Source organism: Mobula birostris, chromosome 3, assembly GCF_030028105.1.
Source record: "Mobula birostris isolate sMobBir1 chromosome 3, sMobBir1.hap1, whole genome shotgun sequence".
In the NCBI taxonomy this organism is placed as follows: Eukaryota; Metazoa; Chordata; class Chondrichthyes; order Myliobatiformes; family Myliobatidae; genus Mobula; species Mobula birostris.
Genome location: NC_092372.1, coordinates 17,056,437 through 17,070,075, shown reverse-complemented (window position 1 = coordinate 17,070,075; position 13,639 = coordinate 17,056,437). Strand labels below are relative to the sequence as shown.

At 46.1% G+C, this 13,639-nt stretch overlaps 1 long non-coding RNA gene across 1 annotated transcript in view; it reads right to left on the bottom strand.

Moving 5' to 3' along the window:
• Positions 1–11,805, bottom strand: part of LOC140194538 (uncharacterized) — a 32,161-nt gene extending 20,356 nt beyond the window's left edge. The window contains exons 1-2 of the long non-coding RNA XR_011885236.1: positions 11,709–11,805; positions 10,614–10,854 (exon numbers count right to left, since the gene is read on the bottom strand). This is a non-coding gene — a long non-coding RNA (uncharacterized lncRNA). The remainder of the gene's footprint in view (positions 1–10,613; positions 10,855–11,708) is intronic.
• Positions 11,806–13,639: the final 1,834 nt, after the last annotated feature.

Here is a 13,639-nt window from a genome sequence, read left to right as displayed (position 1 = left end):
AAGGTAAGCGGTTTGTGGTCTGTGAACGCGGTGAAGGGCCTACCTTCTAAGAAGTACCTGAAATGCCGGATTGCCAGGTATAGTGCCAATAGCTCCCGGTCGAAAGCACTGTATTTGAGTTCCGGTGGTCGTAGGTGTTTGCTGAAGAACGCCAGGGGTTGCCAGCGGCCCTCGATGAGTTGTTCCAGCACTCCGCTGACTGCTGTGTTGGATGCGTCCACCGTGAGGGCAGTAGGAACGTCCGTTCTGGGGTGCACTAGCATCGCGGCGTTTGCCAAGGCCTCTTTGGTTTTAACGAAAGCGGTTGCGGCCTCTTCGTCCCAGGTAATGTCCTTGCCCTTACCCGACATTAGAGTGAACAGGGGTCGCATGGTTCGGGCTGCTGAGGGGAGGAAACGGTGGTAGAAATTCACCATACCCACGAATTCCTGCAGGCCTTTGATTGTGTTGGGTCGGGGGAAGTTGCGGACCGCGTCTACCTTGGCGGGCAGCAGGGTTGCCCCGTCTTTAGTAATCCTGTGGCCCAGGAAGTCGATGGTGTCGAGTCCGAACTGGCATTTGGCTGGGTTGATTGTAAGGCCGAATTCACTCAGGCGGGAGTAGAGCTGGCGGAGGTGGGACAGATGCTCCTGCCGACTACTGCTGGCTATGAGGATGTTGTCCAAATAGATGAATGCAAAGTCCAGGTCGCGTCCCACCGCGTCCATTAGCCGCTGGAAAGTCAGTGCGGCATTCTTTAGACCAAACGGCATTCGGAGGAATTCGAAAAGTCCGAACAGGGTGATAAGTGCTGTTTTGGGGATGTCGTCCGGATATACCGAAATTTGATGGTATCCCCGGACGAGGTCTACCTTGAAAAAGATCCTTACGCTGTGTAGGTTTGCTGCGAAGTCTTGAATGTGCGGCACAGGGTAGCGATCTGGCATTGTAGCCTCGTTTAGTCTGCGGTAGTCACCGCATGGTCTCCAGCCCCCCGTTGCCTTGGGCACCATGTGAAGGGGGGAGGCCCATGGGCTGTCGGACCGTTGTATGATCCCCAATTCCTCCATCTTCTTGAACTCCTCCTTCGCCAGTCGAAGCTTGTCCGGGAGAAGCCTTCGAGCATGGGCGTGGAGGGGTGGTCCCTGGGTCGGGATGTGGTGCTGTACTCCGTGTCTGGGCATGGCTGCCGTGAACTGCGGTGTCAGTACTGATGGGAAATCCGCCAGGACCCTGGTGAATTCGTCGTCGGACAGCGTGATGGAGTCCAGGTGTGGGGCTGGCAACTGTGCTTCACCCAGGGAGAACTTGGCGTGGACTAATCGCTTCCCTTGCAGGTCGACCAGCAGGCTGTGGACTCGCAGAAAATCCGCCCCCAGGAGTGGTTGGGTCACGGCGGCCAGTGTGAAGTCCCACGTGAACCGGCTGGAGCTGAACTGTAGCTGCACCGTGCGGTGCCGTAGGTTCGTATTGTGCTGCCATTTGCAGCCCTCGGGGTGGGTCCCGGTTCTCTGTTGCGGGTATCATAACTCGTTGGAGGTAAGACGCTGATCTCCGCTCCGGTGTCGACCAAAAAGCGGTGTCCCAACTGCTTGTCCCAGACGTACAGGAGGCTGTCCTGATGGCCAGCCGCCGTAGCCATCAGCGGCGGCTGGCCCTGGCGTTTCCCGGGAATTTGCAGGGTGGTCTGCAGCGGCGAGCCTCTGTGCCCCACCGCTGGTGGTAGAAACACCATTGTTCGTTGGGCTCCTCACTTCCGTCGCCGGGTTTTGTAGGCTCTGCTGCCGGGCCTGGTCTGGTCTGTCGTTGGGCACGCGGCTTGGTGATCTGTGCGACGGATGCCCCTCTCTCTTTCCTGGCATTCCACAGCACATCTGCCCGGGCCGCCACCTCCCGGGGGTTGCTGAAATCTGCATCAGACAGCAGCAGGCATATGTCCTCGGGCAGTTGCTCCAGGAACGCCTGCCCAAACATGAGGCAGGGCTTGTGTCCTTCAGCCAGGGCCAGCATCTCGTTTATTAATGCTGACGGCGGCCTGTCTTCCAAACCATCCAGGTGCATTAAGCGGCGTGCTCGTTCGCGCCGTGAGAGTCCGAAAGTCCTTATGAGCAGGGCTTTGAATGCTGTGTATTTGCCGTCCTCCGGGGGCGACTGTATAAACTCCTCAACTTGTGCAGCTGTCTCCTGGTCGAGTGAGCTCAGCACGTAGTAGTAGCGAGTGGACTCCGAGGTTATCTGCCGAATGTAGAATTGTGCTTCTGCTTGTTCGAACCATAATTGGGGTCGCAGCGTCCAGAAGCTTGGCAGTTTTAACGAAACTGTGTGAACAGATGCAGCGTCGGTCATCTCTGGTCCAAATATCATTTGGGCCATTGGGGTCACCAATTGTAGCGGTGTGCTACACACAGCGCTAGAATAACCACACGGGGTCGGTGAGTTAGAGTTGCGATGAAAGAGATTTATTCAGACTTCACGGCCTGCTTTAAAGCCTTCCCATTCCCGCCCTCCCTGGGGCGGGACTGCTGTGGGGAATGCATATTCCCAGACCCTTTCCGCGCGCGGGATTTTCCCCCTGCTGGTGAAGATGGCCTGGCGCCCTTTTTGGGGCCGGCCCTCTGCCTGCGCGCGCTGTTGTGAGCCAGTTCGTGGGTGCCAGAAAGTGAGTCGCCACAACATATAGTTACAACAGTGCAACAATACCGTAACTTGATGAAGAAGTCCGTGAGCACAGTAAAAGTTCAAAGTCTCTCCAATGTCCCACATCTCACGCAGACAGGAGAAGGAAGAAAAACTCCCCCTGGCATACCCGACCACAGTCCGACTCTGAGTTATCCGAGAACTTCGAGCTCTGATCAGCTCTCCGACACCGAGTACTGAGCGCCATCTCTATCCCAACAATTCGACCTCCATCTCGGTCGCCAACAGCAGGCAAAGCCGGGGACCTTGAGGCCTTCCCTCCAAATTAGTGTAGTGGTTCGCATGATGCTACTACAGCTCAGGGTGTTCTGGAGTTCGGAGTTCAATTCCAGAGCCGTTCTGTAAGAAGTCTCTGTACATCCTCCCCATGGAATATGTGGATCTACCCCGGGTGCTCTGGTTTCCTCTCACAGTTCAAAGACATACCAGATAGATTAATTGGTCATTGAAAATTGTCCTGTGATTAGGTTAGGGTTAATCAGGTTTGTCAGGGGTCGCTGGGGCAACATGGTCTGAAGGGTCAAAAGGCTTACTCTGCACTGTATTCCTGAATAAATAAGTAATATGAAAGATGGAGTTCTTTTCCTTTAAGTCTCTGAAACTCTAAGCAAAAGCGCCTTTTTCAAGATTTGCAGTCATTTTAGTGACTGTTGGCGTTCCATGTTTAAATGCCGATGTCCTCTTCTTTCTATGTTCTGTAATAATTGTAATTCTCAATTCAAATTACCGAAAAAACTATTAACAAACACAATGGATTAATATCATAGACTTATGCTTGGCATGCAAACTAAGTAAAAAGATCAATGTGCTTGCTACTGAACAATAGACATCATCAGGAGTACCATGGATCTAGCACTGAAACAAATTAAACAAGAAACCCTGTGTTGCTGGAATAATGCCTTCAAGCAATAATTTAGAGGATGAGAGGAAGTATTACATATTGTTAAAGGAGAGTTGAATGGAATGAGAGATGACCTGTAATGAAAAGAGAGGATTGAAATGAAGTGGTGGAAATGTTGGGATTCAGAGCTGTATAGTAACACTCGAACAATCTAATCAAGCTCAGTACCATCCTGGTGCCGGACTGGTAGCTTTTCCGGGCAAATGGATGTTTTTGTCATTAAAACCACTTCAATCTTTTAATAAAAGTATTCTCCATTGAACCCTGCAGGTTTTAATGGTGTTCTGACAAAGGATCTTTAACCTGAAGCATTAACGCTTTCTCTTCATACAGACGTGAGCTAACATAGAACATAGAAAAATACAAAGATTCGAAGTATGTTTACTATCAAAGTATGCTTGTATGCAGTATACAACCCTGAGCTCTGTCATCCCACAGACAACCATGAAACAAAGAAATTCATGGAGCCCATTAAAAAAAATCAAACCCCCAATGTGCAAAAAAAAACAAGTTGTGCAAACAACAAAAAAAGAGCAAAAAACACAGAATACAAAACAATAATCACATCTGCCCTGATCAAAATTCTACAAAACCAGCAACACAAAAAGGAGCAACCAGAAGCCAGAAATACATTATAACGTGAACGCCAGAGTCCAATCCACAAGTAGCATCGATTAAGCCTTGCCCAAGACCTGTGGACTCTGGCACCATCTCCAGCAGCACCGTGAGAGAGAGAGAAATCATTTGTACATAGGCACCTTCCTCCAGGAGCAGTGCGCGAGAGACCATTCTCATGCCGGCAGACAGTGCTAACCATCCGCCTGCCTTCTACTGTTGTCCTCGTTGATTTCAATCTTCCTCGACACTTTCGTCAGTGAGAAGTGGAGTCGATCGTGGGCTCCCACCCTGTCTCCAGGCTTCTTGGCTCCCAGGCTGCATGCTGTGCTTGAAACTTCACCAAATTCTCCTGGAGACAGCAAAGCACCGGATCACTCAATCTGCCCAAAAACACACCATCAAAATGTGGATCACAGGCTCCAAGAGTAGCAGAACCACATCTGAAAGCAAAAGCTGAAGTAACTGAAGTGAAAGAAGTAGTTTCGTGACCCACCTGAAGGATGTCACCCTTGGCCACATTGTTTGCTGGAGCCATTTTCTTCCAGAATAGAGCACAGTACAGGCCTTTCAACAGGTCATGTGCTGCTGACCTATTAACTTAGTCTAAGATCAATTTAATGCTTTCCTCCTACAGCCCTCCATTTTTCCTTCATTCATTGCCTACCTAAGAGTCTTTTAAATGTCCCTAATGCATCTGCCTCTACCACAACCCCTGGCAGCGAGTTACACATGCTCACCACTCTGTGTGAAAAACCTACCTGCCATCTCCCCAAAACTTTCATCCAACCACATTAAAAAAATCCCCCTCATATTAGCTCTTTCTACGCTGGATGTCCAATCTATCTATGCCTTTTACAGTATATTTTATACAAATCTACCAAATCACCTCTCATCCTCCTTCGCCCCAAAGAGAAAAACCAACATTAGTTCAAGAACTGCGACATTACCTCATGGCTCTTGAACTCAATCTCCTGAGTAACAAAGGCCAATGCACCAAAGACCTTCCTAACTACCCTACCAAATTGTGTGCCAACTTTGAGGGATCTATGGATGTTGACCCCAAGATTCCTCCGTCCCTACACACTGCTAAGAATCCTGCTGTTAACCCTATATTCTGCCTTCAGATTCAACCTTCCACTTCATACATTTTAGATTGAATGTCATCTGTAACTTCTCAGCCTATCTCTGCATCCTCTCAATGTCCCATTGTAACCTCCTATACCTTCTATACTATCCACATCTTCATTGCGACAATCATCCATGTCATCAAGGATGACCCATCCCCAGGAATCGAAATTGTCTACAGAACAGATGGCAGACTTTTCAATCTTGCCCGTCTCAAGTCTAAAAACAAGACATCCACGAATTTCCTCATCGAGTTCCAATATGCAGATGACAACAGTGTTGTAGCTCTCTCAGAAAACCACCTACAACAGATTCTGACTGCCTTCACCGTGCACACACGAAACTTGGACTTAACATCAATTCCAAGAAGAGCCAGATCATCTACCAACTGTCACCAACTGAGACAAATTGGATAGAAGCATCAATTGAACTTGTTGAAGCAACCCTGGAAAACGTGGACCACTTTCCATATCTTGGAAGTCACCTCTCCTCCAATATCGACCTTAATGATGAGATCCAACATCGTCTTAAGTGCGCTGGAACAGCTTTTGGTCGTCTCTAAACAAGAGTCTTATGCTCGTGACATCCAAACAGACACTAAAATGTTAGTGTACAAAGCAGTGGTGATCCCAACGCTCTTGTATGCATCAGAAACCTGGACAACATACCGACGACATCTGAAGGCACTTGAAAAGTTCCTTCAACACTGTCTTCAAAACATCTTAGGTATCAGCTGCGAAGATAGAAGAACCAATGTCAGTGTGCTAAATGAAGCAAAAACAACAAGCATTGAAGCCTACGTCATCAAGAACCATCTAAGATGGAGCAGTCATGTTGTTCGGATAAAAGACGAATGTCTGCCAAAATAAATCTTCTACTCCCAGCTTAAAGAAGGCAAATGTAAAAGAGGTGGACAACAGAAGAGATTCAAAGACGTCTTAAAAGCCAACATGAAGAAATGTAACATCGACATCGACATCAACAATTGGGAAACCAATGCCAAGGAAAAGAAACTCTGGCATGCCATCATCCGAGAAGGAACAGCAACTTTCGAAACCAACAGATGTGGAGAATTAGAAGAAAAGAGAAGAAAATGGAAAGAGAGGCAGCAACAACCAAAGCCCGCTCTGCTTTCAAAGCCAAGATTGGACTCATAAGCCACTTGAGAGCCCATGAGTAGATCAACGGAATGAAGACCATCATCCTCGACCTCAAGAGATCGCCACGACAACAACTTTCCACAGCCTGAACCAGCCTTCGTATTCTCCTCAGATTTACAAACCCACCAGGTAATAGCATGTCAGTGATACCAGATCAACCATGCACTTTAATTAGGAGAAGCTCTTCCAGGTACCTTGTCTGGAATGGCAAAGAACATGATACAATGCTCCTCCAATACCTTCTTTGGTAAGTGATTGAATTTTGCAAACCTGCATGATGTAATAAAATACACTCTCAGCTCAGTTGTCCACATTCAGTGTGGAATGGAGGCTTCCATTTACATTAGAATTGCTTAAGACAATTACTGTATATCCAACACCAGTATTCTGTGCATAGAATTAGGTATTTCCTGTGGCCCCTGAGTGTATATTTATGGTCTTCTGCTGCTATAGCCCACTTCAAGGCTTGATGTGTTGTGCATTCAGACATGCACTTCTGCACATCACTGTTGTGACACTTGGTTATATGGGTTATTGTCACTTTCCTGTCAGCTTGAACCAGTCTGGCCATTCCCCTCTGATCTCTCTCATTAACAAAGTGTTTTTGCCCACAGAACTGCAGCTCACTGGATTTTTTTAGTTTTTCGTTCCATTCTCTGTATATGCTAGAGACAGTTGTGTTTGAAAATCCCAGCAAATCAGCAGATTCTGAGATACTCCAACCACCCTGTCTGGCACCAACTATAATTCCACAGTCAAAGTCAGTTAGATCACATTTCTTCCCCATTCTGAGGTTTGGTTTGAACAACAATGAAACCACCTGACCACGTTTGCATGCTTTTATGCACTGAGTTGCTGCCATATGATTGGCTGTTTGGATATTTGGTTTAACGAGCAGGTGTACAGGTTTACCTTACCTAACAAAGTGGCCATTGATTGCATGTTTTAAGACCAAACAGCATTAATGTAAATAGAGCAAAAACGTTTCAAATGAAAGACTGTACTCACTGTTATATGATGTCACATCCCTTAAATAGGAAGTTGCTGCTAATCAGCCCAAACCACAGTGCCCTTATGTATAAGCATCAACAAACTAAAAAATGTGTTTTTATGCTTATTTTGCAAAACTCCTGAAATAAAATTCACTTAATATTTTTAGACAATGTTGCCAGTAGCATGAGGATTCTTGATGCAAAAATGCTGGGTAATGTCATGGTCTGGTCCGTAAAGTCCGCATTCCGGTTCACGGTCTGGTTCGTGGACTCAGGACTCCAGGTCTTCCAGCTGTCCCTTGTTTTGGTTGAGTTAATCATAGGCACCTGATTCCCATCTTGGGGCTTGGAATATAAGTGACCTTGGGGTTGTGTGTGGGTGGCTGGTTTGTCTTGTCAAGGTTTTCTGGGAGCAACCTGCCGGTGGAAGACTTGAGTGGCCACTTGCCAACTTTAGGCAGCATTGGTGAACCATTGCCTCATGGAGCCTTTCTGTCAGTAGTTGGAGCTGTCTTTGCAGTATGGATTCCGCCGTTTCCCAGGCCAGCTGAGTGGCTGTCAGCCACTCCAAGCTAGGTGGGGATCCGGTTGTTTCCATAGCCAGCCGAGGTTGCTGGCCGTAACTGCGAAGTGGAGCAACCCCGATGCAGAGATGGAACTGTCTGTCATTCTTCGGTGTTTGTCTTGTCTTGTCCTCGCCTCTGTGGGGTAAGTCAGGCCATTCTGCCGTTGCCCTGCAGGGGGATCTGTCTTGTCTTGTCCTCGCCTCCATGGGGTAAGTCAAGCCATTCTGCCGTTGCCCTTTTTGGGGGACCTGTCTTGTCTTGTCCTTGCCTCTGTTGGGCAGTCTGGCCATTCTGCCGTTATCCGATGGATGGACCTGTCCCACCTTGGTGTGGAAATAAAGTTGAGTCCTGGCTTGTCCAAGTATAAGTCCCGGCTCTATGTCTATGTTCTGTCCAGTCTCGTGTTAGTATCATGTTAAAGCTAAGTCCTGGCTTTTCGAAAGATAAGTCCCGGCTCTATGTTGATATACAGTTCCTAGTCTGTCTCCGAGCTCCAGCCTCAGAGTTATCAGCGTCGCATTCCAAGACTCAAGACCCTAGCCCATCTCCAAGCTTAAGCCCCAAGCCTCTAGTGCCAGCCACGTCCTGTCCTGTAGTCATGTCATGTCTTTGCCTGGTTCTGGGGCCTGAGCCCGAGGCAAGACCCAGGTTCTGGGTCGTTGTCCAGTCTCTGGCTCGGAGCCCAAGCCCAGGCTCCTAGTGCATATTTCCTTGTCCGGGTTCCCTGTCTTGTCCATGTCCTAGCCCAAGTCTGCGTTCTTGTCCCTGCTCCTTGTCTGTATCCTGACACGTCCCTACTCTAGTCAAGTCCTGTTCCTAGTACTTCAGTGTCTGTGTCTTGCATTTGTGTTTGCCATCAACGTCCCCCATTGTGACAGGTAAACAAATGTTTTAGTTATCCACATGAATCTTTTAATTCATAAACTTTGTCTTAAATAGGCTGGGGTTTTAATTTTATTTTACACTGTGTAGACATGTAGTATGTCTAGGTAGCCAGTGTTTCTCACATTTTACATGCTCCAAATTAGAAGAGTGACCCACTGTGCTGATGTTTTCTATGGCAATGGGACCCTAATGTACAAAACTTGTATTTTTGGGAAGTTTGATTATGGTTGTGTTCCCATACTTCAGTTTGAATTGTTTGATTGAAGGATTGGACTGTTCTGAAATATAGCATTCAGCAATTGATTGAGGTTATAACAGTTAATCTCATTAGAGTTTAGAAGAATGAGGGCAAATGTCTTTGAAACTCGTTGAACACTGAAAGGCTTCGATAGAGTGGATGTGGAGAGGGTGTTTCCTATTGTGGGGGACCAGAGGCACAGCCTCAGAACTTCCCTATAGAACAGAGATGATGGGGAAATTTCTTTAGCTAGAGGGTGGCGAATCTGTGGAATTTATTGCCACAGATGCTGTGCAGGCCAAATCATTGGGTATATTTAAAGTGGGGGTTGATAAGTTCTTGATTAGTAAGGGCACCAAAGGTTATGGGGAGAAGGCAGGGGAATGGGTCTGAGAGGGATAATAAATCAGCCATGATGGAATGGCAGAGAAGACTCAATGATCTAAATGGGCTAATTCTTCTCCTGTATCGATTGTGTGGGAGGTTGGCTTATTTGCCAGTGTAAAGCCCCTTCCATCATGCCGGTCATCGCTTGGCCCTTTTGCAATCTGTAGCAGCTCTTTCCAATTGGTCGCATTGTGTGTCACAGCTCTGGTGTCTGGTTTCAGGCATCTCTGGGGTATAAGGATAGTGCGCGGAAAGTGGGAGGCTCAGAATCTTTCCTTTGTCTCCTGGGACTAGCGCAAAGAACCATTGGGAAGGTATGCAGCAGACTTAGAAGGCACATGCCCTCTTAGCTAAGTAGCTGTTTGTCGAATATTTGGTTTTGCAGTTTGTAGTTTGTGTAACTTGGGAGATCTTAGATGGTTGGTTGAATCTCTCAGTCCCTATCCCACACACAAGCAGCAGCAAAGCATCAACCCTCCCCCTCCCTGTCTTCCCACTTGTTCCAGTAGGAAACATCAGTACACACCACCCACCATATAAGCTATAACCAAGCCCCCAAAGAGCCTGTAATTTAGAACATAGAACATAGAATAGTGCAGCACAGTACAGCCCCTTCGGCCCACAATGTTGTGCCGACCCTCAAACCCTGCCTCCCATATAAGCCCTCACCTTAAATTCCTCCATATACTTGTCTGATAGTCTCTTAAACTTCACTAGTGTATCTGCCTCCACCACTGACTCAGGCAGTGCATTCCATACACCAACCACTCTCTGAGTAAAAGACCTTCCTCTAATATCCCCCTTGAACTTCCCACCCCTTACCTTAAAGCCATGTCCTCTTGTATTGAGCAGTGGTGCCCTGGGGAAGAGGCACTGGCTATCCACTCTATCTATTCCTCTTATTTTTCTTTTCTTTATTTTCTTTATTCCTCGTAATTTGCAGACAATACCCCAGCACTACAACATGCCACAGGCTCTCTCTCTCTCATTAATGTCACCTTTTCCACAGATCAATATATCACTCTTTCGATGTTACACTCTCAAGTGACACTTATTCAAACTCACCTGACACGAGAACCGGCAGACTTTCCCCTCCACCCCTATCAGGAGGGAGAGAGGGAGATCCCTTGAGTGCAGGGGGCTCTGACATCCGCACCTGCTGTCCCGAAGTTCTGATCTCCACGACGTTCCAATTAGCGACCGGCAAGGAATCGAGTTGTCCACAGAGCCCACTGGTGGCTGCAGCCCATAAGTTGTCATTGTGTAAGGCAATCTATTGCCTCATTGAAATTATCACCTAGTGAATCTAATTAGCAAATCTGTAAGTGCAGGACAGGTTGACACATAAATCTCAATACCTCATTTTTCAGAGTAACAGCTGGTGTAATGAATCAATGTTCTTTTCTTTTACTTCAAATGATTTTCCGTCTGAGCAGCTATTAATTAGTTCAATTCCAGTTTGAATCATTTTCATCAAAGCCCTGATTCTACTTAATTATATAACCACACAACATGGTAAAATCCATTCAGTGCACATTAGCCAGGTTGCCATCAATAACCTGTCTATACTAATCTCAGACTTAGGCACTCAGTTTGCAACTGCCTGTGCCACACACATTTCATTTGACTAATTCTTCATGTTGTTCAAGTCCCTGCTGTTATGTTTTGTAACTCCAAAACATTAAACTAATTCAAATGAAGAACAAAGAGAGATGAGAGTTTTATTTGTCCTTTACTTAAAGTGAGGCACGTGTGTTTCATGTTGGAGTGTGATGACATATGCAATTCGCTTATTTTTACATATAATCTGTAATTAATTATCTAAACAAAATGCATAATCAACAACATATTTACAAGATTACAGACATATTACTGAAATATTAAATACACAGTCGCTGCTTAGCTATAAGCTCCAACTCAATAACAAATACTTAATCAAAAACATATTTACAAGATTACTCAAATGTTACTGAAATATTAAATACACAACACCTAACTTTACCACTTCCTCAGGCAGTGCGTTCTACAATTCATGCCCTCTCTGGTTGAAAGAAAAAATACTTCCTGAAATCTGCACTAAATCTCCTTTCCCCTTATCCAGAGCCCTCTGATTATAGGCATCTCTCATCAGGGGATAACGCCGCTACTTATTTTTTATACCTCAAATGGTCTTCTCTGGTCCAAGGAAAATAAACCCAGTCTATCCAATCTCTCCTTACTTCTGCAGCACTCCTTCCTCGGCAACAGCGGATCTGCACTCAATACCCAGTAGTGGCCTAACTAATGTTTCATAAGACCATAAGACTGTAAGATTTAGATTCAGAATTAGGCAATTTGGTCCATTGAGTCCGCTCTGTCATTTCATCATGGCTGATGCAATATCCCTCTAGCTCCAAATGCCTGCCTTCTTCCTGTATCCCTTCATGCCCTGACAAATCAAGCATCTATCAACTTCTGCTTTAAATATACATAAAGTCTTGGCCTCCACAGTCCCCTGTGGCAAAGATTTTGCACAGATTCACCACTCTCTGGCTAAAGAAATTCCTCCACGTTTCCGTTCTAAAAGTACGTCCCTCTATGTCCCCTGGTCCTAGACTCTCTCACCATAGGAAACATCTCCACATCCACTCTATCAAGACCTTTCACCGTTTGATAGGATTCGATTAGGTCATCCCTCATTTTTCTGAATTCGAGTGAGTACAGGACCAAAGCTATCAAATGCTCTTCAGACAAGCTGTTCAGTTCTGAAATCATAATTTTATATACCTCTATCAAATCTCCCCTCATTCTTCTACGCTCCAGGAAATAAAGTCCTAACCTATTCAACCTTCCTCTGTAACTGAGTTTCTCAAGTCCTGGCAACATCCTTGTAAACCTTTTCTGCACTCTTTCAACCTTATTTATATCCTTCCTGTAATTTGGTGACCAAAACTGAACACAATACTCCAGATTCGGCCTCACCAATGTCTTATACAACCTCATCATAACATTCCAGCTCTTATACTCAATACTTTGATTAATAAAGGCCAATGTACCAAAAGCTCTCTTTACGACCCTAAAAGTGACGTCTACCTGTGATGCCACTTTTAGGGAATTTTGTATCTGTATTCCCAGATCCCTCTGTTCTACTGCACTCCTCAGTGCCTTACCATTAACCCTGTATGTTCTACCATGGTTTGTCCTTCCAACGTGCAATACCTCACACTTGTCTATATTAAACTCCATCTGCCATTTTTCAGCCCATTTTTCCAGCTGATCCAAGTCCCTCTGCAGGCTCTGAAAACCTTCCTCACTGTCTACTACACCTCCAATCTTTGTATCATCAGCAAATTTGCTGATCCAATTTACCACATTATCATCCAGATCATTGATAAAGACGACAAATAACAATGGACCCAGCACTGATCCCTGTGGCACACCACTAGTCACAGGCCTCCACTCAGAGAAGCAATCTTCCACTACCACTCTTTGGCTTCTTCCATTGAGCCAATGTCTAATCCAATTTACCACCTCTCCATGTATACTTAGTGACTGAATTTTCCTAACTGACCTCCCATGCGGGACCTTGTCAAAGGCCTTACTGAAATCCATGTAGACAATATCCACGGCCTTCCCTTCATCCACTTTCCTGGTAACCTCCTCGAAAAACTCCAATAGATTGGTCAAACATGAACTACCATGCACAAAGCCATGTTGACTCTCCCTAATAAGTCCCTGTCTATCCAAATGCTTGTAGACTCTGTCTCTTAGTACTCCCTCCAATAACTTACCTACTACCGACGTTAAACTCACTGGCCTATAATTTCCCGGATTACTTTTCGATCCTTTTTTAAACAACGGAACAACATGAGCCACTCTCCAATCCTCCGGCACCTCACCTGTAGACAGCGACATTTTAAATATTTCTGCCAGGGCCCCCGCAATTTCAACACTAGTCTCCTTCAAGGTCCGAGGGAACACCCTGTGAGGTCCCGGGGATTTATCCACTTTAATTTTCCTCAAGACAGCAAGCACCTCCTCTTCAATCTGTACAACTTCCATGATCTCACTACTTGATTCCCTCAATTCCAAAGACTTCATGCCAGTTTCCT